This window comes from Manis javanica, chromosome 6 (genome assembly GCF_040802235.1).
Source record: "Manis javanica isolate MJ-LG chromosome 6, MJ_LKY, whole genome shotgun sequence".
NCBI lineage: Eukaryota > Metazoa > Chordata > Mammalia > Pholidota > Manidae > Manis > Manis javanica.
Window position 1 is genome coordinate 44,234,389 of NC_133161.1, and position 25,706 is coordinate 44,260,094.

Sequence of the window (25,706 nt, forward strand, 5' to 3'; positions counted from 1 at the left end):
CAAGGAGATGTGTCTGGGTCCCAGTGGTGCTTGTCATGTCACACAGAGCAGTGACTTCAGAATGGCTGGGGGATTCAATTACTTGACTAGTTACTTTCCTCCTTGACTCTTATTTTTAATTACAGAAGTAAGGCATGTTTTTGTAGATGATTTCAAAAAAGCACACAAACAAAAATAATTTTTAAAAGTCACCTGGAATCACACCACCCACAGATAACCACTGTTAACATTTAGTGCATATCCTTAAAAGGATACTGTTTGGTAACCTGCTTTTCCTAATTTAACAATATAACAAGAACATTTTCTGGGCTAGTAACCACATTTAAATCATTTTTAAAAGTTGAATAGTATTATAGTATTTCATTTATAGATGGACCATGGTTTATATAACCAATTCCATATTATGGGGCAACAAAGTTTTCTCTCTCTCCTTTTCCTTCCTCTTACCCTTACAGGACCAACTCTGCCATCAGCATTCTTACAGTTACCCAGTTACCCCTTTGTGTACTTGTCCAATAGTTTCCTAGATACAGAATGTCTGGGACAAAGGATATAAAATTATTTCATAGTTCTTAATGCTTTCTAGCAAGGTTGCCCATTTTATTCATACCACCAGTGAATGAAAGGGAAAGAGGACCTGTCTAAGGATTTGTTCTGAAGTCACCTGACAAATTGTCCTGCTACTAGTCTGGCAGAATTTGGTGGTAAACTAACTTACCAGCCCTCTGTCCTAGGGAGGCAGAGAATCGTGGCTGCAGAATGCCTTCAGAGAGGGGTCGTCCGTTCTGCCTTGTTCTAACAGAGCAGTCCACATGCGAGCTGGCTCATTTTCTCCACCAGTTACCTCTTGGGCTTGGAAAGCTGGACATTTACTGGAACTACCCCAGAATTGTTTCAGGCGATGAAATATGGGCCAAGTGGTGCTGCCAGTGCATGCAGTGGCTAATGTAAATTCAGCCCCACCATCTCATCTCTCTTTGGGACAATGATAGTAACTGTCTTTTCTTCCTGCTACACTGAATTCTCCAGGTACGGGCAATGGGGGAATGAATGGGACTTCATGCTTTGTCCCAGGGTAGGTTGTGAGCTCCCAACAGCATTCATAGGCAAAATGTTAGAATCTGCTCCTTCCCAACAGGAGCAAAGAGAGAATAGGCTTACCATGGCCAGAGCTGAAATTTCATAATGGGCTGAGGTTAGGATGGAGGAAACCTCCATCTCTGTTACAGGGTAACAGAGAACATGGAAAGCCATAGGCAGGCACCAGCCAAAGACTACAGAGTGAAAAGAGGCAGGAAAGTTGCCAAAGGATACCAGTCAGCAGTCCAAGTGGGTTACAGAGTCCAAAACCTGGAACCATGTCCACCAATTCATGTAAACTCACAAACCTCCTACCCAAAGGCCCAAGGGCAGAATGAACTGGCAGATACAGCCAGATTTTCCAAGTGTACAATATTATGGTCATTTTAAATGGGTCAAGCAGCAAAAATGACCTTTGGCAGTCAGAGTGGGAGGGAGTACTTCACAGAGTTAAATACAAGCGATCAAGGAAGAAATGTCCCTGACAGATCCAGAGAAGCTGTATACAAACACCCCCATTCCATCCATTTCTGCAGCTCAGCTACATTGCACTGGAGTGGGGATGGCCCCAGAGGGAGTTCAGAGACCTAATGGTAAGTGGCCCGGCAAGCCTCTTAGCCCAGTGTTTGGGGCAGAGATAGGTTTGGGTTTTGTGTAGGGAGAGACCACATTCTTTTGTGCCTTAGAGTTGTCTACCACATGAATATAGATGTTTCACAATTAAAAAAGAAAAAACTGATGAAATTTGTTTTCCAAATTGTTTTCATAGAATGTTGCATGCTGTAACAATACAGTGTTGAGTGAAAAGAAAATAGAATATAAAATTATGTGTATGGTGTAATTTCAGTTCTGCAAAAAATGTTTATACATGTTCATAGAAGAGGCATTAGAAGGAAACAAACCAATATTTTGACAACATGGGGGAAATTTTGAACTTTAATTTAGTATATTAGCTTATACTGGCCATTCTCTGTCATTGGTTATGAATCTCCAGTTGAAGGAAGCAGGAAGCAACCATCCGTGGGCTGCCCTCCAGCGTGAGATAAGCACGTGGTGGAGCCCAGGAAAGAGGTGGAGGGGAGACCGGAAACCAGAGCGGAGGCAACACCACCACCCAGAGCCAGTCACGTCTTCAGCCAAGTACTAATAGGAACTACTTTTCCGTAGCTTTTTCTCATTTCTTACTTTCACTCCCTCTGCATTCCTCTGTATTTTTAACTTGTTAAACTGTTTGTGTCCTTTCATAACCAAGATGGCTATCGGTCAACTAATTGATTAGAATGAGACAGGCATGGCAAACAACATCAGCAGGGGTATAATAATTACACTTAGGTTAACTGAAGAGTAAACTGCAGATCATTCTTATCCAGATGCAGATTTAGCCATTTTCATGTAATCTGTGTTTGTGATTCACTGGTTAAAAAACAACTCCAAGTGTCATTAGGAAGAGACATCCAAACTGGGAGGACACAACTGTGTGAGAAGAGGCAGCTTGGATGGAGCAGGAAAGGTCACGCCTGCTGAGGAATGACGTGCGGTTAATCCCAGGCCCCTCTCCTCCCTGCCAAATCGCCAGCTGTGTGACCTAGGATACGTCACTTACACTCTGAGCTTTGGTTTTCCCATTTGTTAGGTGGGGATGTAATACCTATTCTGGATAAATAAAATCTCTATGAAGTGAGTCCTGGAGGTCCCAGCATAAAGAAAACTGCCGTTTTCTGCCAACCCCCACTGGTATCTCCTCTATCCCCAAATTAAGTTTAATGCAGTTAAGAGTATTCGTAAGAAGATCCTTGCTGTCAAAGCAGACCTCCGCAGCTCAGAGCCTTGAAATGTGAATCCTTCTTGCCTTCCTTCATGGCCTCTGCCTGCACCCAGGTCTTGATTTCTCTCCATGAATTCACTGTGAACCAGTCCTTCCCTCTACCAGCCTGAAGCTCCAGTTTTGCTAAGTCCCATGTGTGTTCCCTTATCAGTCCAAGGTGGGTGCCAAGACAGCCATATCTTTCAGATATTTAGAGTGCCTTTTAAAAGAAATTAATTGGTGCCCAGAAATTCCATCACTTGATGTGAATGTTTACTTACAGACATAAAAAGTAGCAAAGCTGTTTTGCTCTTAAAATATGTTTTCCATGAACTCTGAATTTCTAAGTATTAATTCATCTGGTTTGAATAGCTATGTCCAATAATTAATCCCTTCTTTTAGCAATTCCTTTTTTCTATGAGAAGAATTTTCTGCCTGACCATCAAGCAAGAACAAATTAGTTTTTTCTTCCTTTTTTTCCAGAGGCTCCAGTTTCTAGAAAGCCCAGATCTACTTGACAGCATCTGAAACTTCACTCTCCTTGTGAGCTACAGTTCTGTGAGTTCTTCTTTGATATAACAATTAGCAAAGCAACCCTCAGCATTCCCTCTGTCTATAGACATGCTAAGCACTGACCTTTCCTATGTGGGCAGGTGTCCAAAGACAGTCTTCCAACTAGAATTGGCCTTTTCAGTAATGACAGTGACAACAGAAGTGGCAGAAACACCAGACATACCTTTTAAAGAACAACAGAGGCTGAGCATTCCAGAGATCTCTTGCAGTTATGAAGGCAGAGATACAATCGCCATCACCACTTTCCACATTCATTTTCCATATGTAATTCCTCTTTAGATCATTGTCAGGTCCACTCAGAAGTGGAAAATAAACCAAAACACTTAGATTGCATTAAAGCTCCAATCTATCAGTAAACAAAGAAATGTCAAAAGGGGGGGTCACAAAAATGATGCTATTTGAAAAATATTTACATTTAACAAATTAATGTTTCACACCAGAAATGCAATGTCATGCAATTGTACTGTTCACAAGCATCTGGTAGTAATAAAAATAATAACAGCTTACATTTATTGAGTGCCTAATATATGCTATGCATTGCTCAAAGCACTTTTCATAGCTGACCTTATGTGCATCTTTTCATAAGATGACCTTATGACATAGATTCCAGTATTGATATTTCAAAGACAAAGAAATTGGAGCACAATGATTTTCAGTAGCTTGCCCAAGGTGAAAAGGAATAGAGACAGATTTATACTTTTTTGGATGTTTTTCTTTCCAATTCTTTTAGTGTATTTCTGAGTCTGTGTGTTGCCTCAGCAAGGGACATAAGTCTAAATTTTAGATTTTGTGAATGTGAGACCTGTGGTCATTTGCATTAATCAAGAAGACACTTTGCACCAACTCCAGAGCCTCAGCGCATTGCTCACCAGGCTCGTGGCCTTTCAAGGAGGGCATACTCCCACTATACACTTCCTCTTGACTGCGTCTCAGCTTAGACACAGGGGTGGTCTCCCTCTGTAAGGCAATGAATGCTTCTCGAATTTCTGTCTTCTGAAAGAAGAATGAAGCCCACTTGCTCAGTGACTTCCCCAGCTTCAAACACCACTCCCAGATTAAGACTTGGAGCAGGGCTAGAAGGCTGGGAAGGTCACCTTTAATGCCCTACCTTTGTCCTCACCCCCTGGAGAAATGGGCTCTTCCTGGACACCCTTAATACATCTCAAGCTTTCTCAGCAGAGTGAATGAGCAGAATGGGGAATCACATGGCTTGATTCTTACCATCTTTGAACAAGAACAGGAACCAGAGTGAGAGAAAGAGCAACAGCACGAGTGTGCCTTTTCACTGTTAGTATCCTGTCCACCCTCAGTTCACCGCAGTCTGGCTACTGCCCCCTGAATATTTCAGTATTCTCAACTCAGTGCAGGTTTCCCTCCCACCTCCGTGGGCCCTTCCCAGTCACATGAGCAGGCCTATTCTGCAGTTGGCCTCTTCTTTGGCCTCTGGCCTCTTCTCTCTCTCATTTTTCTTTGTTTGGTCCATGGCCAAAACTTCAGTCATCAAATTATATGTGAGTGACTTTCAAATTCACATCTCCAGACCAGACATTTTCTTTGATTTCCAAATGCATGATCGAAAAGGTTACCTATTACAGATCCTTTAGATATACCAAAGACTCTTTGGATTCAGCTCTGTGCGTGCTTCTGAAATCAAACTGAAGATCTTCCTACCATGAACCTTGTCCTTTTATGACGTTTCTTTTGTCAGTGAATAGCCAGAATTTACCATGTTCCTTCCTGTCCCAAGATGCTTGGTGCATGATGCTCTGTCTTCTGTGTTAACTTGTGTTACACAGATATATACATGCATAAACATACATGTGCATATATACAAAGTGGCAAAAATGTAGAGGACTAAATCCCACTTTATCACTTGCTAAATTTCAGAGTCTTAATGACCATTTTCATTTATGTATTGAGGTAAATAAAAATCACTTATTAAAAAATGAACTTGGTGTTTATTCCACACAAGTGAAGTATTTAATGCAGCACTAACTACAATTCTTTCCACCATCATTATCATAATTACAGCCTGAATTACATTGCAAATAACTGGTTGAGTTTTCCTTTTCTATTGTTTGTTTCTCCATTAGGTGGACAGCTGCTTAAATTGATGCTTCTCCAGTGGAATCATACCCAGAATGTCACTACTGACACAGGTCAGGCAGGTATCAGTCTATTTCCTAATCTAAAAACAAGGTTTAGAAGGACTGTATATACTCATTTATTTTGGTTTAAGTAGAGCATGTAATAAAAAGAATTCTGAAGGCCCCATTTCCACTTTTATCCAGATGTAACCCTTACATCATCTTTTTTCCAAGTATTTTCTCAATATTTAATTTCCCTGTGATTTCCACCATTTGTACCCAAGACCAGCTACCTAATTTGCAAAATGGAAATGCAGGCCCGTTTTTAAAAACTATTAAGAATTTCAAAACGGTGATAGTTAAGCATTAAGTTAAGCTTGGGGCCCTTCCAAGCATGGGCACAGGTCACACACCCACGAAGCAGACTGTGCCTATAACTTAGTCTTTCAACTCCTTGCACTCCAAATGCCATGTCTCCAACTCTACAAGCTTTTTCTAATTATTGTACCCACATTTTAATTGAACACTGAAGGAATATATCCCACATGCCAGACCTGGGCTACATGCTGGAGTTGCAGAGATCAATAGGTGATGACTCTTACTCTCAGGGATCTGTAGTCATTCTCCAGATTTCAGGTACAAGCCTTTGAGTTTAAACCCCTTTGTGAGATAACAAAAGTGCCATCACCATTTCACTCTTTGTTTGTTTGGTCAGTAAGTGTGTGTTATGAAGCTCCAATGTGTTCATAATAAAAAGTAAAATATGTCAAAGCAGTTATCACTGCTCATGAACAATATTAGCAAAAATTAACAAGAAATTACACGTCCCAAGTCAAGAGTGACTTGCTCATTCACATTTTGGGATGCAACTGGGGAATATTTATTTAAAAAATTGTAAGGCACCATTTAATTATACCTCCATCTTTTAATTTCCTACACATGTAGGAAATGTAAGGTGTTCATCACAGTATTTTTCATAATGGGGAAAAAAAAACAAGCAACAACCTAAATGCCCATCAGTAGGACATTAGTTAAACAAATTACAGTTCATATAAGCAGAAGACTATTATGCTACTAACAGGAGGAGTGATGTAGATTTCTTTGTGCTGACAGGATACCCAAGGTATCATTGTGAAGTGATAAAAGCAAATTACAGAATATTTCTAGATTATGATACCATTTATGCTTTGAAAAAATAATACTCAAATACACTGGTAAACATATCCATGGCTATATCTGTATGTGATAGAGACACTGAAAATGTCTGGAAGACAAAAGAAACTATAATAATAATGCTTCTGAGGAAAAGAATTGGGGCACTTTGGGCAGAGAAGGGGACTTTTACTTTTTACTTGGTTTCCTATTGAATGGTTGAAACTGAAAATGAATTTTTACTTCTTTCATAATTAAAACCTGCCCAATTAAAAAAAACTCCAAGTCACTAACTCTATTTTTTCTTTCTGTCCTTTACCTCTAATATCATTTTCAAAAAGGCATGGGGAGAGTAGTGAACATGCTTAAGGAGTCCAAATAATGAGTGATATCTTCTACAATTAAGAGGATTGGGCACAGCCTAACCCCTAGTGGCCAGAATCAATTTTGTGTGGGAGCCACATGATCCTTACTCACTGCACTGTCTGCCTTTGAAAACCTTATTACCATAGCCATATGAGGCAGAAGGAGTCTCTTCATTCCCAAAAAGAAAACAATGTCAACCTAACTGCTATGGTCTTAAGCATTGAAACTCTTTGCTCTTCCTCTTGCGCTGGTGAAAAACATTTCGATGGGATAGTTTTTGTCAAGTCCACATAAACCTCTATAAGGAAAGGAATGAAACATCCACTTAAATGGTATATTTGAAGCTGAAAGTGCTGTCACACGACAGGTGTTGCCTTTGCATCTCCCACACAAGTCCTGACAATGGGGCCTCTTAGGGTGATAATTTCCTTCCTCTTTAAGGCTAAATAATATGCCATTGTATGTATACACTGGTCATCCTGGACTTACAGGGGTTCTAATGATTTTTCTCACAATGGTGTAGAAGTAGTACACATTCAGTAAACACTGAACATACTTCAAATTTTGAATTATTATCTTTTTCCAGGCTACCACCCCACCTCCCTGACTGCCAACCCACCTTCCTCTTCCCCTTTCCTGCTGCTTGCCTTCTCCCAAATTCTTAAACAATAGAGACCAGGTTATGCTATAATAACAAGCAACCCCTAAATCTCAGTGGCTTCCAGTTGCCAAGATCTGTCCTCTCTTACTCTACATATCCATCACTGGTGGCTACAGCTTGCCCCAGTCATCTTTACTCCTGGTCTCAGATGATGGGGCAGTCTCTACAGGGGACATTATAGCCTCAACCCAGTATCCTGGCAGAAAAAAAAGGAAATATGTCATGTCTACACAGCTCGGGAGCTTCCACCCACCAGTGACAGACATCACCTTTGCTCAGATTTCACTGTCAAATCGACTCTCATAGTCATGCCTGTCTAAGAGGCAGTGATATATAATTCTCCTTCAGGGAGAGGTGAATTTGGTTAATAATAATTTAATGAAATAAAGAGTTACAATTATCAGAACCACACTGAAAGCAAGATCAAGATTTAAAATGAAGGGCCAGCAATGGAAAATAGGCAGTACAGCAAAGCAAAGCATCTAAACCAGCCAAATAGGTTTTCTTTAAAAGAAAAATTGTGATAAAATACACATAACAGAAAATTTGTCATCTTAACCCTTTTAAGTGTATCATTTACTGGTATTAAATACACTGACAATATTGTGCAACCATTTCTAGACCTCTTTTCTTTTTGTAAAACTGCAACTCTTTACCCATAGTAAACTAACTTCCCACTCGCCCATACCTCTGCACACTGGCGATCACCATTCTATCTTCTGTCTATCTAAGTACCTCTTGGAAGTGGAATCATGCAGTATTTGTCTTTTTTGTAAATGGCTCATTTCAATTAGCATATAATTCTCAAGCTTCGTTTATATTGCAGCATATGTCATAATTTCCTTCCTCTTTAAGGCTAAGTAATATTCCATTGTATGTATACACTGGTCATCCTGGACTTACACTGGTCCTAGTGATTTTTCTCACAATGGTGTAGAAGTAGTACACATTCAGTAAACACTGAACATACTTCAAATTTTGAATTTTTATCTTTTTCTTTGGCTAGCAATTGTGGTATAATTCTTGTGATGCTGGGGAATGGCAATGAGCTTTCGCAACCAGTCAGCTACACAACCATTCTGTACATATGCAACCATCGTACTGGTGAAATATGCTCTCCGCCTCCTTCTCTCCCTCTCTCCTACTCCCTGGACTCCACCATGCATATGTCAGTTTACTAAATGGTGTGCCATGCATCCCTGAGGCTCTGCTTACTTTCCTTCAATTGTTTCTCCTTCTGTTCCTTATACTTGATCATTTCCATTGCTCTATCTTCAAATTCACTGATTGTTTCTTCTGACTGCTCAAATCTGTCTTTGAATCCCTCTAGTGATTTTTCTTTTCAGTTATTGTACTTTTCAGCTACAGAATTTCATTTTAGTTTCTTTCTAGGTTTTCTGTCTCCTTATCGGTAGTTGCATTTTGTTCATTCCTCGGTTTTTTTACTTCATCCACATCTTCTTTAGTTCCTTGAGCATCTTTAAGACAGTTGTTTTAATGTCTTTGCCTAGTAGCTCTGCCATCAGGCCTTTTTCAGGGACCAGTTTCTGAAGATGTTTTTCCCTTTGAATGGGCCGTGCTTTCCTGTTTGTGATTTTTATGCCTTGTGATTTTTTTTGTTGTTGAAAGCTGGGCATTTGAATCGTATAATGTGGTAAATCTGGAAGTCAGATTCTCCTCCTTTTTTAGGGTTTGGTGTTTGTGGTTATTGTGTTAGTTTATTATTGTAGGATGTCTCTGTACCAAGTATCAAGAATCGGCCTAGGTGTGAACCTAAGGTCTTCTTAGGCCTTTTCTGAGCTTGAGGCCTTTCCCTGGACATGTGTGGTCACTCTCTAATTTTCCCCATATATCCATGTAGTTTTGAATGTCCTAGACTTTAAAATCTGGCGTCCGAAAGGGGAAAAGAAAAATGAAGGGGAAAGAGTGCTGGCCCTTTAAATCCCAGGAAAGTCACTTCAGTCAGAGAGGAAGGGGCTCACAACAATGGGGAGAACCCTGGTGGGCAACTACACAGGCAACCTGCCTCTTCGCTTTCACTTTTGTGATCAAAACCAGTGATGAGACTACAGGTCCTTGATACTTGGAGGGCAGGGTCTATTTGCCTGCCCTGGCACCTGCTTGCTGCATGTGGCCTGCTGCGGGAGCACCTGCACAGCAGTCTGCCGCAGGGGTGAGGGTGGTGGAAGGGCAGCTGCTACTGTGAAGAGCTGAACTTTACTGAAATTCACTGCAAATTACCTTTCAAGACCTGCCCTGCAAGTTGCAAACCTTTAATAGACTTCAGAGTTCCAAGGGAGTTGTATCAGACAGATTCTGCTAGAGCAATTGTTGTCCAGGTATAGGGAGATAAGATTCCTGGTACTTGTTCCTTGCTGTCTTCCTAGAAAGCCCTTTCCAGCCAGATAGCTGGGGTTTTTTTTTTAATTTTTTTTATTATACTTTTTGCTGAAAGCCCACATACCAGCTTTTTCAAAGATAATGGAGGATACAAAAAACTGTCCTATGGAGGCAGCATGCCTCAGAGGAATGCTCAAGACCAGAATTTTTAAAAAAGCTAGATTTGCAGTCGTTTGTTTTATTCTCTAGAATATCACCATCCAATAGAAATACAATGAGCCACATCTGTTATTCAGCTACATTAAAACAAAATACAAAGAAACAGGTAAAGTTAATTTTAATAGATTTTGTTTAATTCAATATATCCAAAATATTATTTCAACTAACAAGCAATATAAAATTTATTGATGAAATATTTACATTTTTTCATACTAAGTCCTTGAAATTCGTCATGTGTTTTACACTCACAGCACATCTCAATTTAGATACTAAATTTTCCCCGGAAGTAATTGATCTGTATTTAGATTTCATAAAGTTCACAGTTGAAAAAGTAGACTAACATAGCCAAGTTGCTCTAGACATATATAAAATTTTCCAGTAACTGAACTGAATACTGGTTTTTAAATCTAAATCAATTAAAATGATGCAACATTTAAAATTCAGAATTTCAGTTTCTCTAGCCACATTTCAAGTGCTCAATAGCCATGTGTGGGACAATATAGAGTGAGATCTTGGAAAAGTCAGTTACCATCTCGGTACTCCAGGTTTACCACGTGGATCATGAGCTGGCTGGATCATTATCTCTTGTGTCACTCAGAGTTCCACATTTAGTAATTGAAAATGACAAAAACAAAACAAAACAGAATTACAGAGCACCAATATCTACTTCACATCCTTGAGTGAACAATTTCTGGGCCAGTGTTCAAATCAATGAGTTTTAGACATTTTTATGGTATTTCAAAATTTTAGTATACTAACTGTAAGTGAATAGACCACACTTATTATTTTTTAATTTGCTAAGTTAACCTTGAAGTTATACTACTATATTTCTCAAGTGCCTTTGCTTTTTTATTTTTGTTATATATTTAAGTGTTTGCCCCTAAATGTTTGGGAATGTACAAGGTGGCTGTGCCAGAATCAGTGAGGCCTGGGAACATTACACAACTTACGCCAACCGCTCCCCTCTCTCATTATCCATCTGGTCAAGGACAGTTCCTCTCTGTCACCACATGAGCTTGTTTTCTGCTTCACCTACCTGTCCATATGAATGAAAGTTAACTTCGAATTTTCTGTATTACTTAAGAAGCCAAGAAAGTTAGTTGAGAACTCATGTATGCTACTTTCATTTTAGATGACTACATACACTAACAACCTATATATGGGTCATACTCTATACATTTCAACGTTTGTATATAAATAAACTCATTTAACATTCATGTCAATATGAATGAAAAGAGGAGTTTAAAATCATGCAGCCAACAAATAGAAACACACATATTACAAAAACAGTGTTCTAAGTCTTAGTCAAGTGCTCTAATACATCCCCCTGAGTCTCCCATTTCAGGTTTCTGTTGGGGCTAATGTGACACTAATTCCACTTATTATAAAATCAACCCTCATCTTATGCACTTTCCTACATGCTCAGGATGTTCTATGATTCAAAAAAACAGCCTAATGGAAAGGTAGGATATTATTCCACTTTTTCAGTGGTCAGACTTCTTGGAGGTTCTTTCAACTCTCTAAAACACTGTCCTGAATTCAAAATCAAGAGGAAATAGATTAAAAAGTCCATTACTTGATATTGAACAATAAGTAATTAGTGAGTTATCAGGTGCCACTGTTTCCAATGAGATTTTACTTGAAAGTTTCCACAGTGGGAAACAATGGTTTTCATTTTCTAACTCAGATTCCAAATAGGAAGGTCACTGTTCCTTCCCAATGGATGTTTGTCCCACAAGTGAAGGACATAGGAAGGAAAAGGACACAGAGGTTCAATCAAGGTCAACAAATGATCCTTTATGAGCACAAGGAACAGGATGAGATGGGGTTCCCTGGCGGTCATGGAGTGATCGTGTGCGTGAGGAGACTAACTCTCCAGCCCATGCCTTCAGCATACCTGCAGATACGTGATGCAAAAAGTCAATGAAGAAATAACAGCAACAATGTCATTTCATTGCCCCAGTCTCTTGAGAGAACATGGACTTTAGAAAATTTCAGGTTAATGGGACAGAAATCTACAACTCAGCCATTTCAGGGCAATGAAGATAACTAAAACTACATTAATAATAATTGCCTAGAAGCAAGAGTAAGAGATTATGAAAAAAGTATTAATTATAATAAAAAATAACAGTGGTGATAATGACGATGCCAATGATAGTGAAATGTTATCTACCCTCTTTGATTGGTTAACCTGCAGTTGGTGAACTAAGATGGGCCTGAGAGAGCAGGTCTGGGGCAGGTCATTGTGGTCACTTCTGCCCTTGGCACTAAGACAAAGTCTTGCTCTTATTCCTCCATGGCTGTCGGGTTTATCTTCAAACTGGCCATCTCTAGCTCTTGGAGTAGGAAGATATTGAGGACTTGAGATGCAGGGGCTTAAGAGGAAGGGGCCAAAGGAAGTTGTTGAGGTCTCTTTATGCTAGGCCAGGGTCTTTGGCATGGTCCAGTCTAACTCCCCAGAGGAATATATTGTCATTTGGGTCCCAACAAGTCACTCTGCAATATAATACCAGAGATGATGCCACATTGATAAAGGTTTTGAGAGTTGAACCATTTACCCCATAGGCCCCAAGGGATACTGGGAGTAAAGCTGAGAATTCAGAAGAAGGGAAGCAGGTTTCCTAACATAGATTTCCTCTCCTGCATTTCTATTTGACCATAAGCCTGTGCAATAAGGTCTTCAAGAAAAAAAAAAAGTGAAAAGTAGAGAAATGCTATCTCCCATAGAGGTTCAAGGCTCCTTTTGGCCCTTTCTGTCCCCTCTCCACCCCATCACTGGAAGAATGAGGTACAACTAGAAGCTAGGGTATCATATTAGCTCACAGTGCTGGGGGTTGAAACTTTCACTGGGACAAACAAAAGGGATAAAGGTCTGATCCCACACAAGAACTGAATCCTGGTCATTTGTCTCACTGTCATCTCTCTGCTCTTCTCAGTTGGTAAGATGATTCTCGGCAAGCAGCCCTGCCCAAAGCCCAACTTGGGTGGGCAACCCAGAATAACTGCTCTAGACATTGACATAAGCACAACCTCACTCTCTTCATCTTGTTGACTTGTCAGGCTTTCTTTGGACTGGACTTTTCCTCACCATGGGATGATGCGTTCATCGGGTCTGCTTTGGTTGTTAGCAACTCAAACACAGCTTACACATACTCAGGATAATGGAGAGTGTAACGCTCTTGGAGGCAAACCACCGGTCTCAGGGCAGATAGCACAAGATGCTCAAATGCCACCAGAATTTTGCTTCATGTTTTCTCTGTCCCTTAACTTGACTCTTAGAGAAGCTAAGGCTATGGTTGGTTACACAGCCACCCACAGCTCCCAGGCTTGTGATGTTCTGATTTGCTACTGGAAGAAAATGAGAGCCTCTCTGGTCCAGTGAGAGCACCTCGGAAGTACTCCAATTGTAGTACTCAAACTAGGTGTCCACCCTTGGTAGCACTTTGGCCAAAGAGGAGGGGGTGACATGAGACCCCCAAACCCCATCAGAGACACACTGTAACACTGGAGCAGGGAAATGAGCACGTAGTGGAAGAAGTGTGTTAGCGTATGCAGGTTAGAGCACAGGTTCTCACCTGTGGATGATCAGCCTCCACCCCAATGCCCAGGGGCATTTGGCAATATCCAGAGACATTTTGATTGTCATAACTGGTGTGTGTGGGGGGGGGATGCTACTGGCATCTAGTGTGTCAAGGTCAAGGTCAGTGATGCTGATAAACCCCCTACGATGCAGAGAACAGCTCGCATCCCCCTACAGCAAAGAAGGATCCAGTCCCAAATGTCAAATATAGGGAGATTGAGAAACCCAAGGCCAGAGGGTAGGAAAGTGGTGGGGAGAATCTTGTATTTAGTACATGGGGACAGAAGTGTTGAGCTGATGGTAAGCTAGAGAGACTGAGATTCAGGCCTGGGAATAAAGGACAAGGGTCCAGGGGCCACTGGACAATTCTGCTTCTCACGTTTCCTGCCTGAGTCCAGCAGGAGTCTTCTGCAATGGTACAGCCTACTTTGCAGGTGCTTCATTCTTTCAAGACAGCACAAGCCTCTCCTTATCTCAGCCATGGTCTTGTACCAGAGCCCTTGGGAAGCACATGAGGTGGCAAGGATGCTGAGAGCTCTGCCTACGCAGTCTGCCTGCCTCTCAGTCTCTCTCCTACAAGGAACTGTGCACCACAGTGTGTGGGCCTTTCTCTTGCCTCCGGTAGGCTAGTCCCTTCTCCTCTCACTGGCTTGCTGCTTTTTACCCTCCAAGACTTGGCTCATAGCTCAGTCCCCCAGGAAGCCTTCCATAAACCACACACACACACACTTTCCCAGCATAGGTGCCCCATGCCTTGCACTCTTATGGTATTCTAGGCTCATTCACTGCCACCATAACAAGAATAACACAACACCACTGTGAGATTTTTGATCTCATGTCTCCCCAAACCAGCAATCTCTTTGAATAAAATTACTGTTTCAGTCCCTTCTGGACTTCTAGCAGCTAGGGCAGTGGCTGCCAGGTGAGGAGGATTTCACGTGCCTGCAGGCAGGAGACTAGATAAAATGTGACCAAGTATAAATTGGAAAGGTCAGAGGTCAAACTAGATCTTTAATCTATTTCAGTGCAATATAAGCATAAGACTCTTCTCTAAAAGAAGCAGCAGGATGGCAATAGGGTGGGCAAACCCTTTGTCCCTCCTCCAAAGGCCTCCATCCAAAATGCCAGCCTGAGAGCCTTTTCTCCTGAGGATGTGTTAAGAGCTCTTGTTCCCAACTTGGCACTGACATAGTTAAATCTGCACCATTTGCTGTGTGAGGCTTTGATTCTGCTGACTTTATTTCAAGCAATCAGAAATATCTAATTTGCATTCACATTCACATCAGTGGCCCATATGTTAGCCTGCTTAAAAGCTATAGGCTTGCATTCATTATGAAAGACTTGGCTCCCCTTCCTTATCTTTTAACTTGAAAATTATTGAGATACTGTCGCTACAAAGGGTTATATTTAGCGAAGACACAGCATTTCCAAGTGCGTATATGTCTCTGCCCATGTCTGTATGTCTGCAAGGAATCTGATATTTGCATCTTCCTCCAAAATATCTGGTAACTTTCAAGTGGGAGGAGGAAGAGCCATCTCCTTCCCTAGCCATGTCGTATGTGACAGCGCTGCCTCCTACCTAAGGCATCATTAAAAAACTGTGCTGCAATATGTTGGTGCCCATGATTCTAGACCACACACTGAGCCCCAATAAGCAGGCCCCTTTGGAGAGCTGCAGTGAGAAATTCAGTTTCTTGAGAAGGAGCCTGGCCAGGGTTTGTCCTGGGATTCAATCACATCTCAATTAGATTCCACTCACCATCTGTGGTTAGTCTTTTATTTGTTGTCTTTTATTTTTTTAAAAATTACAGAGTCCCTACTATGTGACAAGCCTTCTTCTATGTAAAGTCACAGAGATTTGCAATGAAGGGTTTTTGCTCTCCAGGAACTTACAGGGAGCAAGGGCAGAGGAAGACATACATTCCAGTAATGACTCTGGTGGAAAGATGCTAGAGAACCGGTGTGTGCACGGTGCTTGGGAAGAGATGAAGGACTCTTCCTGGAGAGTCAGAGTAGCAGGCAGGACGAGGTGGGGAGGGAGGTCATCAGAGAGCTGGCCACATTTGACCTGGACATTCATGAAGGAACTCACAGAGCAGAGACTATGAGAATGAATGGAACAGTAGAAGTGACAGCAGGCTGTGAGTTCGGAAAGCACCTTTGTTGTACTCCCTGGCAGATTCTGATGCAACAAACACCCACCCCTCCACTTGTGGCATAAATAAAAGATGCAATGGCTGGAGGGTGTACAGCCAACTAGAATAGCTGCTTTGTCCTCTAGAAGGATATACAAGAAACTAACAAAGTGTCTGCCTACTGGGGAGAAAACCCAGGGATTGAGGACAGAAACTAGGGGAAGTCTGTATCCTTGGACCTGTTGGTTGTTTTTCCTGCTTTACATAAGCATTATTATTTAAAGAAAAATTTGAAAGATTTTTGAATTGATGAATTCTAAATCACGTTCTATATCAAAAGTTTTATCATTAAGCTAATCAGAGAAACCAATTATGACATCAAGTCAAATAAAGTGAAAGGATTCAGTAGCGTGTATGTATATTCAGTACTTTAATTATCGGTGCCAACTAGTCCTTCCTAACAACTCTAGACTGATAGGGATGCCCAGAGAGTTGGGACGCTCGGTTGAGAAGCCCAGGGCTGGAGGATGTGACTCATGGGGGCAGTGCAAATAAGGAGGGAGAGCAGCTTGGTCCCAGTGTGACGATGGGGGGCATCCTTGCCCGAGGGTCAGCCAGTAAAAACCTACTCTCCCAAGGATGGCTCAGGAACACTCACAAGGCAGTGTGAACTCTCATTTCTATAGAAGTACAGGCTGAAAGACAAAGGGAGCTGGGCTATTGGAGTTCCTGGTCAGGGAGGCCCTCACCTCACGGTCCTGGGGAGTCATGTCCCCTTATAGTCCAGGGCAAACCTGTGCAATGGCCCTGACAAATGCCACATGATGGAAGAGAGACGCTCCCAGCACCACCTGGAGGGTGGAGATTTAGGGCACAGGATAGGACAGAATTCTTTTTTGGAATCCCTGAAAATCACACTTCCTAAGTGGCCAACAGTACACAAATGTCCCCTACTGCTTATTAGCCCTTTCTTCCTCTCAATATAGAAATATTTTAACTGGATATGTGGCCATCCAAGTAGAAACTACACTTCTCTGCTACTCTGGGTGATATTAGGCTAATGAGGTAAAAGTGCAAGTGATTGTGTACCTTATGGCTCATCTTCTTAAAGTCAAGCTGCTGGTCCTTGATCCCTCTTTTTCCCTCCAGCTGTCTGGGAAAGACTAATGCTGAAGGTAACCTTGGAGGTGATGTGTCAAGGATGGCAAAATCACCTGAGAGAGTTATTACATTTTGGAGTCTCTTTGTTATAGCAGCTTATCATGTATCTTTACCAATACAAGAGGATCACTTAAAATGTATACAAATGATCCATGCTAAGTGTAAAAAAGTTAGAAAAGAAAGGTCTCTCTCTCTTCTCTCTCTCTCTCTCTCTCTCTCTCTCTCTATATATATATATATATATACACACACATATCCTAGATCTTAATAGTGAAAGATAATTAATATTCTGATGTACATGTATTCAGGTTTTTCTATATGTAATATATATATATGTATTTCATATATTTTATATTGTTCTAAATATGTACATATTTTAATGCATAGCCATATATTTATACCATACACACTATGCTATAACTTATTCTTATCTATCAATGTGTCATGAATTTCTATATCAGTAAATAAAGAACTACAAGATCATTTAATGCCTGCATGATATGGGTATTTTATAAATAACTTAGACAAACCTTTGATCCTATACATTTGTATATTATCATACAGTAACTAAGAGAATTGGCTTTGGAGTCAGAGAGACATGGGTTCTGCCAAGGTGAATCTACTGACTTTGAGCAAGTCACTGTAAGCCTCCATTTTCAATTTTGTCAAATGAAGATGATATGGTATCTACCTTATGAGGTTGCTGTGAAATTAAATGATCTAATGTGATCTAGCCATGATGAGAATGGCTAGAAGGCTGGCATCAGGGGGACTATTGACCAGAGTGGAAATAATATTGCTGTGTATATATCTGAAAAAAAGCAATAAAAATAAGCAAAGGCATATTGAAATGTAAAAGTGAATGGAATAAACCCAAAGACATTCTAATAAATAAGATTAGGAAAGGCTTGGTGAACCCACGTTGTCCTCATGGAAAATGTACAATTCCAATCTGACTCTTTAAGGATGGATAAGGTTGAGAGAAAGAAATTGAATTTAAATCCTGAATTGAGCAATTTTAAATCATAAAGTATCTAAGAGGTAAACCTGTTTCTAAGTGGTAAACCTGTTCATTTCACCCCTTGCACAAAGTCTTTCAGTGACTTAGGTTTACATGTCTGAAATACACTGTTCAGAACAGCACTTGGGAACTTTCAAGATGCTGCATCTAAGGTGTTCTATCTCCTGTCCTTTTCTTTTATGTAGTCAACTCTACAGATATGTGAAAACTTCCTCTTCTTCCCCAAATCATGCCTCTCTCTCCTGCCCTCGTATCTTTGTTCTAGTGCCTCCCCTGTCTGATCCAAATGTTGAAGAACTCTCCACCTTCCATACAATTCAAACATCTCTCAGATACAATTTCTAGTAGAGGCTTTATCCTCCCTCTCCTACTCTTGTCTCTACTGCTATCAAATTAGCCATCCAAGTACATTGTAATTCTCTGTTTTCATGTCTATCTCACTCACTAAATGTTGAAATCTTGGAACAAGGGTCAGGAAACTTTTCTGTATGAAAGGCAAAATAGTAAATATTTTAGGCTTTGTGGGCCCTAAAGTCTCTGCCACAACCACTCAGCTCTGCTGTTGTAGTGAAAAAGCAGCCACAGACAGCACTTTAGCAAATGGGCATGCTTGTGTTCTAATAAAACTTTATTTATCTATGCTGGAACTTGAGTTTCACATATTCTTCTTTGGATTTTTTTTCCAACTATTTAAATATGTAAAAACAATTCTTAGTGCACAGGCTGTACAAAGATAGTGAGCCGGATTTGGCCCATGGGGCATAATTTGCCAGCCTCTGTCCCAGAAATATCAAAATACAGAGCATACACAGAGCCTAGGAACAGTGTCCTCTAGGGTTCTCTGCTCAGCAGGGTCAAAAGAATCACTGAAAATAGTTCTAAATCAGGTTAGCATTCGCCAAGGAGTCAAAGCAAGAAGGCATTATCAAGTTACAGAGCTGAGCTGGAGGGAGAAAGAAAGCCGCCCGTGGGAGCTGGACGTGAGCAGACTCAGAGCAGCCCCACGTGAGGGTAGACCTGGGAGGCTGATCTGCTGCTGCCTCAGCAGCTGCAACAGCCCGTACTTCTTTCCTACAGATGAGGCAGTGGTGTCCTGAGTCCCTGACAGAACGGCTTGGGAGATGAGGTATATGTGAGATGACAGGAAGGGTCATTGTAACACAGGGATAAGACAGAGCAGGAAAAAAAGGTGAAATAATCGACACAGTGCCAGGCAAAGGGTGTTAGAGATGAAACATGATCAGGAAGTTTGAGCTCTGAAAGATTTTTATTGGGCTGAAGATAGGATTTAAGAAATTTTTTGTTGCCATTTACAGGTTTGGGAAGGAGAGAAGTAAAAAAAGAGAGTAGGGAGTCTTTTGAATAAATTCAGGTGCTACATGATGAAGGTTGGCAAGGGAAATGAGGAAAACCAGTGGTTTTAAGAGAAAACTCAAATGAACAACCATTAAGAGTGTGTGCCCTCAGTGGAGAGAGATGAAACAAAGATGATACCAAGATTTATGCATAGCTGATGGAAAAAGATGTAGTTGCTTTCTCAAAAGAGACAAGTGGTAGTGGAGGGGAAGGGAAGAAGGTTGAGACTCAAGTTTCAGTTTTTGCCAGTAGCATTTGAGATGGCCATGATAAATTCAATTAGTGACATATGTCAGGCTGAGAGAATTAAGCTTGAGAGAGGGGTAGTGGTGCACTGATCATGTTTAACAATTGGCTCTCCAGGAACTAAAACACTCTGATTTATTGTATTTGTCAATTTATTGTATTTGGGAAGAGCGGCCAGTGGGGACCAACAGGAGCTGACCTCAGCATACCACTGGGAGACGGTGGGGATGAAGACTTGAAAAATCAAAGAGTTCAGCTGGGTGAGCCCTTAGAAATCTTGGGTTGAGTCCGTCATTTTATAAATATGAATAAGACTAGAAATATGACACAGAGGTGAGCTGACTCTTGAAAGAATCAGGATGGTTCAGAGGTGGAAGAGGGAAGTATCATGGGCATAGCCTTTATCTACATGGACAGAGCATGTACTGCAAAAACACTCCATTTGAAGATTAAGGAAATTATGACACCTTCAGTAAGGGAAATATAATTTCTAATGACTATCAGTAGATAGAAAAAGGATAAGGTTCGTAGGGTTGGGCACATTTTCTATTCTAAGTCCTGATTTGCCTATTGTCTGTTTTTCCAAGCTACCAACACAGTTACTTCAGAGGCTAAGGCTCTAAGTTGGTATGCACATTTAGTTCAACTTCTTCCTACAATAAATTAAAAGAAGGAAACATTCCTGCTGAGTGTTTACCTGAGCATCCTAAGAGAAGACTACAGACCTGCTAGCTCTGAGTGCATTGGAACATTCCAGAGCATGGTGAGAGCTCATCTGTTGTTTCAGGGGTTGCAAGGGTCCTCTTGTTACTTCCTTACCATGACTCATAAAAAACCTTACTTTTAAGGAAACTGCTCTAAGGACACTAATATCATATATATTATGATATTACATATCATATATATCCAGTATAGCTTTATCTGCTGAGAGAAGTAAGGGGTCCTTAGACGTACAGGGGCTACAGGTCTCATCAAACCCTCAAGTTCAAGGAAAATTCAGTAGATTTTTCTTCTGATAACTTAAGCTTCAACGATGGAACAGTTCTCAATAATCTGAACATATTGAGTACACCCATTGTCTTATGCCCAGCTCTGGTCTTAGGGAAACATAGGCTCATTTGATTTCATGATAGGTTGTTGAATTTTCCTAAAAAACCTCATTGAAATACTGCGTCAGCTTCTCTTCTTATCCTAAGGTTTTTTAATCAGTTGAGGTCCTGTGAGAACTTAAATTTATGGAGAGAGAACCATCCTCCTGTTTATACATATTCTACAGATTTCTTTCAATTTTTTGGTAATGAAAAAAATCATGTTTCTTTTAAAAACATTGACCTAGATAAGATCAGACCCTGTAGTCCACTACAGATCTCAAAAGTCAGTATTGATACTGCCTTTAGAAACTTACAAGGCAATTAAAAAATTTTAAATATACAAAGACCACATGTTTCACCAGGCCCACTTTGATCTTGCTGAGAATATGTTCACAGGCAAACATTTGCAGCTATGCATGCAAATGCTTATGAGTGTAAATCAGATCTTTTAACCCACTATAATCCCTATTTTTCTTATTGAGTGACCGCCTTAAATGCTCAATCAGCAAAAATGTCAACTTGCTAGTTAAGGCTATTATTTCACTCTCCTTCTGTAAATCCATATTAAAGGGCTGTGGCCCTAAGGCTCATTTCATCATGTACAAAATACACACATACACACATCTACAAAAGCTTTCACTCTTTCTAAATGTTTTCTTAGAGTTGCATAGTACATCAAGGGAGGTGTTATACTAGATTTATTTTATAAAAATCTTTACAAAAACTTTCTTACCTGCATAGCAGGTTTCCCAGCCATCTTTCTTTTTAAACCTGCTTGGCCCACTCCTTCTCTCCTCTCTCCGATGCTGGTCCTTCTGGCCTCCTTTCTGTTCTTTCCCCTCTCTGCCTGCAGTGGTCTGAATATTTGGACTCCTCGTGCCCCATCTGATGGTATTAGGAGGTGGGGCCTTTCAGAGGGGCTTGGGTGGGTCACCAGGGTGGGGCCTGCATGAATACAATTAGTGCTCTTATTAAGAAGACCCCATAGAGCTCCCTAGCTCCTTCCAACACCTGAGGACACACAGGAAGTCTGAGACCCAGAAAAAAGCCCTCACCCAAAAATGACGGCACCCTGATCTTCGCCTTCCCTACCTCCAGGATTGAGGAACAAATTTCTGTTGTTTATAAGCCACCTAGTCTGTTGTATTTTGTTATAACAGCCCAAATGGACTGAAAGAGTGACCATCATTTTTGTTAAGGAAAGCAATGTGGTCCTTCCTTAATCCACTCAAAACCTTCTTCATACAAAGCCCATGGGCAAGAAAATGTGGTAAATAATTTTAATTTCTTGTCCTATTATAAAAATATTTTGTCATTGTTGTGCAAAAAAAAAAAATAGTTTGCTTTGATGCCAAACCACTGATGTAACCCATGTGGAAGTTGTGATTATTGCTGCTGCTCCTTCTCCTCCCTATTTCTTTTCTCCCATGGGATGCATCTCCCATGTCGCCTAGAAAGATAGAAGTATTATCAGATGTCTACACTGAGGGTAGATAGTCCTGATCTCACTGAAGACCAGGGAGGAAGGGATTCCCCTTCTCAACTTGTCCTCATACCACCCACCCCTCTCCTCCAAGAGAAAACAGACTGTACCAATGGGTCAACACCTTTTGGGAGATCATGAAATCATGGTAGTAGGTCACTTTTTACTTAGTGACATGTGATAGAATAAAATACCACAGTGCATTAAGATAGGAAGGGTGAGTATAGTTTTATGCAATATTTATTTCAGCTTACAACTAACATGAAATGTATTTCTTACTATAAATTGCAAGTCAAAAATCTTTGAAAGTTTGAAAGCTACTACTTTAGGTAATGTTTTATTTGAGAGTTCCAAAATTGTTATTAACTCTGCAGAATAGACTGGAGGGAGGGAATTAGTCACTAACTTGCTTTGGCTCTTGCATGCCCTGTACCAAAGTGAAGCTTCCCCTTGGGTCTTTGGGTTAGGGGTACTCATATTCTCTCCCAGTCTTTCAGAAGATGTTCCATGGGGATTTTTCTCATAGCCAAACTTTCTCATCTGCATCCCACAGCCCTCTCCCATTAAACTCTGCCCCATATAGAGTCCAATCCTGCCTCCAATTTTGCTGAACCTGAACTCACCATTCCTACCTATAAAACTGATTAAAGCTCAGCCATTATTAAAATCTTCAAGTAGATTACACATTTCATAGCCTCAGGTGCTGAATGTTAGCTTCTCAAGGGCTGATGAGCTCTGGTGTCCTTGATGGCGTGTGCATGTGTTTGCCTGGAGGGAGAAACTCTCCCTTAGGCTGTGCTTCTCAGACTTTAATGGAGATGTTGCTTTTTTGCAGATTTTGATTCTGTGCATCCAGCATGAGCCCTGAGAATCCACATTTCTATTATGCTCCCAGTTGATGTGATTGCCTGTGAGTGAGAAAACATGTTATTTCTGTACATGTTTTTATATAATCAAATGACTTCAATTCTTGTATCTTTAAATCAACAAAGCCTTCAAGGGAGGGCTGTGAGTTCTAGTTGTCTGATAACCACCAGTTAACACATTCTGGTAAGACCAAGAAACTTCCAGTGTCAATATTTGCAGAATGGTTATCAGTAGCTTAGAGAGAAAACACGATAATGAGGCATGCGCTTTCAAAGAAATGCAAATCATCAGCATTTTTTGATGATGTGGACAGCGATATTGAGGAGAAAGCATGGGCATCCGCAACATTGAGCTGAAAACTGACTCAGAAGATGCCAACTCTGAACAAATCTTATTTTGCTTGAATTTTATTTTGGTGTGTACAAAATAAGATACATAATTTTAGAAATCTATGTTTAAATAAATCTAAAAGAGCTTTTTCAGAATATAAAATAAAAATTCCAATTGAGTAAGAAAGTATTTTATCATAGCTTGGTAAGCAGTTTTTGTTTTGTCTTACTGGTACATAAAATAAGGTTCATCTTACATGCAAAGGCATCTGAAATTGATGAAACATGGAATTATATTTGAACCATGTTTCCTCACTTGTAACAAGTCCAAGGTCACAAAATAGGACTACCCCAGGATGATAATCCACCTTTTCCTAATTTCAGGCCTGCTCTATCCCCTACTACACACATCAGAGAATTTGTGCTAATCCACAAAGCCCTGAGAGGCAGACTACTCCTGTTACTAGAATCCAGCAGTGTCTGGCATGTATTGCCATTCAATTAGCAGTTGTTTTCTGAATAAAAGAATGAATAAATGAACACTATGGCTAGCTAAGCATTCAAAGTGACATGTAGTTTACTTTACAAGAAATGATGACCAGCAAGTAACAAATTCAATTTCAGAAAAAGATGAATGCCTCCCTTCCTCCACAACAAGGGAATGTAACCAAAATGTAGGTCAAGAGGCAGAGCAACTCATCCTTCATGAAGACATAGTTGTTTAATACTATTTGAATAGTCAGGATGGAGAAGAAAAAATAACCCATTCTTTACCAAACCCATCTAAATTTAATTAGCATAGCAAAAAGAAAGGAACTTTATGTGTGAAGGATTATTATCCCTTTCTACATGGAAGAGTGCATTTTTTTTCTTTAATTTGTGTCTGGGATCTCTAAAGATGACAGGATGTACAACCCCAGCTCTAGATACATTCAAGCCAGTACCCAAGACACTCTCTGAATCTTTCAGGAGGCTCATCAGTGATGGAAATATGTCACTTTTACCTAAGGCAATGTCATTGCTCAGGGGAAAGTGAAGCACAGTGTTAGGTCAAGGGAATTGTATACACCGAACACCCAGGGGTAAGTGGTTTCTTCAAAGAAAAGTGTAAGGAGAACTATGAGTGAATATATGCAAATCGCCTTGGAAATGAGATGAGAAAGCCTTTGAGAATGGAAGCAAAGCCCTTGATAAACCCGTAACTCCAAAGCTTCATTTACATGTCAATTAATTAGAGAACCCTTCAAAGGAAGGAAGAAACCTTGGATTGAAAACAAAATTGCAGCAAGGCTTGGGCCCTACCATGTAAATAATCAATAGATATCTAGTGAACTAATTCTTGCAGAAGACATTTTGGCTTTGAATTTAAGGAAAATCCCTTTTATAGAAAAAGAGAAAACAGGACAAGTCATTAGTTGATCACCAAGAGGAAAATAGGATACCCCACTCAAGAAGATACCTTTGGTGGAGGCCAACTTCCCACCAAAAGTAGTCAATCGACCATTCACTTAACCACATTTGAGCATTATCTTGTCCTTGAGTCCTTACTGGGGATTTGGGGGTCAATTTTGCCTCTCTATTATAGGTCCTTTCTCAAATGGCAGAATTATCACTAAGGAGAGGGTAAGTGACTAAAAAGGGAGGGGCGGGGAGGAAGAGGAGCAATAGTTACTGGTCTCCAATAATGCAATGGCCTAAGAAAAAGGCCACAACTCAGCAGCAATACAGAATGCTGATCTAATCCCTCACATGGAGGGGAGTCGTGTGGACCTGCACCACTGCCATAGTTAGTGACAGAGCTGCACGTGCTCAGGTTGTCTCTCTTCTCCCTCCTTTCCCACTCTTCTCCCGTGAGCATCCCTTCCTTCAAATTTACATAGTGCCTAGACTATAAAAGTCATTTATATACAATATCCCATCAAATACAATCCCTCCAACAATTTATTCCCATTTTTCATATAAGGAATCTGAAGTTTAGAGAAACTACTCACAGAGCAACCTGTAAAAGATGTAGGAGATTCTCTGTTAGGAGCTTTGAAACAGATGATTTCTTTCCTTAGCAGTTGGAAAGTCAGAGGGACATAGAATCACAGGTAAAGCTAAAACTCTTGGCTGGCAACTCTCTTCAAATGTTTGAAGGCTGTCATAGATAAAA

The 25,706-nt window shown here is 40.5% G+C and overlaps 1 long non-coding RNA gene across 1 annotated transcript in view; it reads left to right on the forward strand.

Moving 5' to 3' along the window:
* Window positions 1-25,706, forward strand: part of LOC108388328 (uncharacterized) — a 69,354-nt gene that overhangs the window by 14,206 nt on the left and 29,442 nt on the right. The window contains exons 2-3 of the long non-coding RNA XR_012132218.1: window positions 3,368-3,442; window positions 5,551-5,616. This is a non-coding gene — a long non-coding RNA (uncharacterized lncRNA). The remainder of the gene's footprint in view (window positions 1-3,367; window positions 3,443-5,550; window positions 5,617-25,706) is intronic.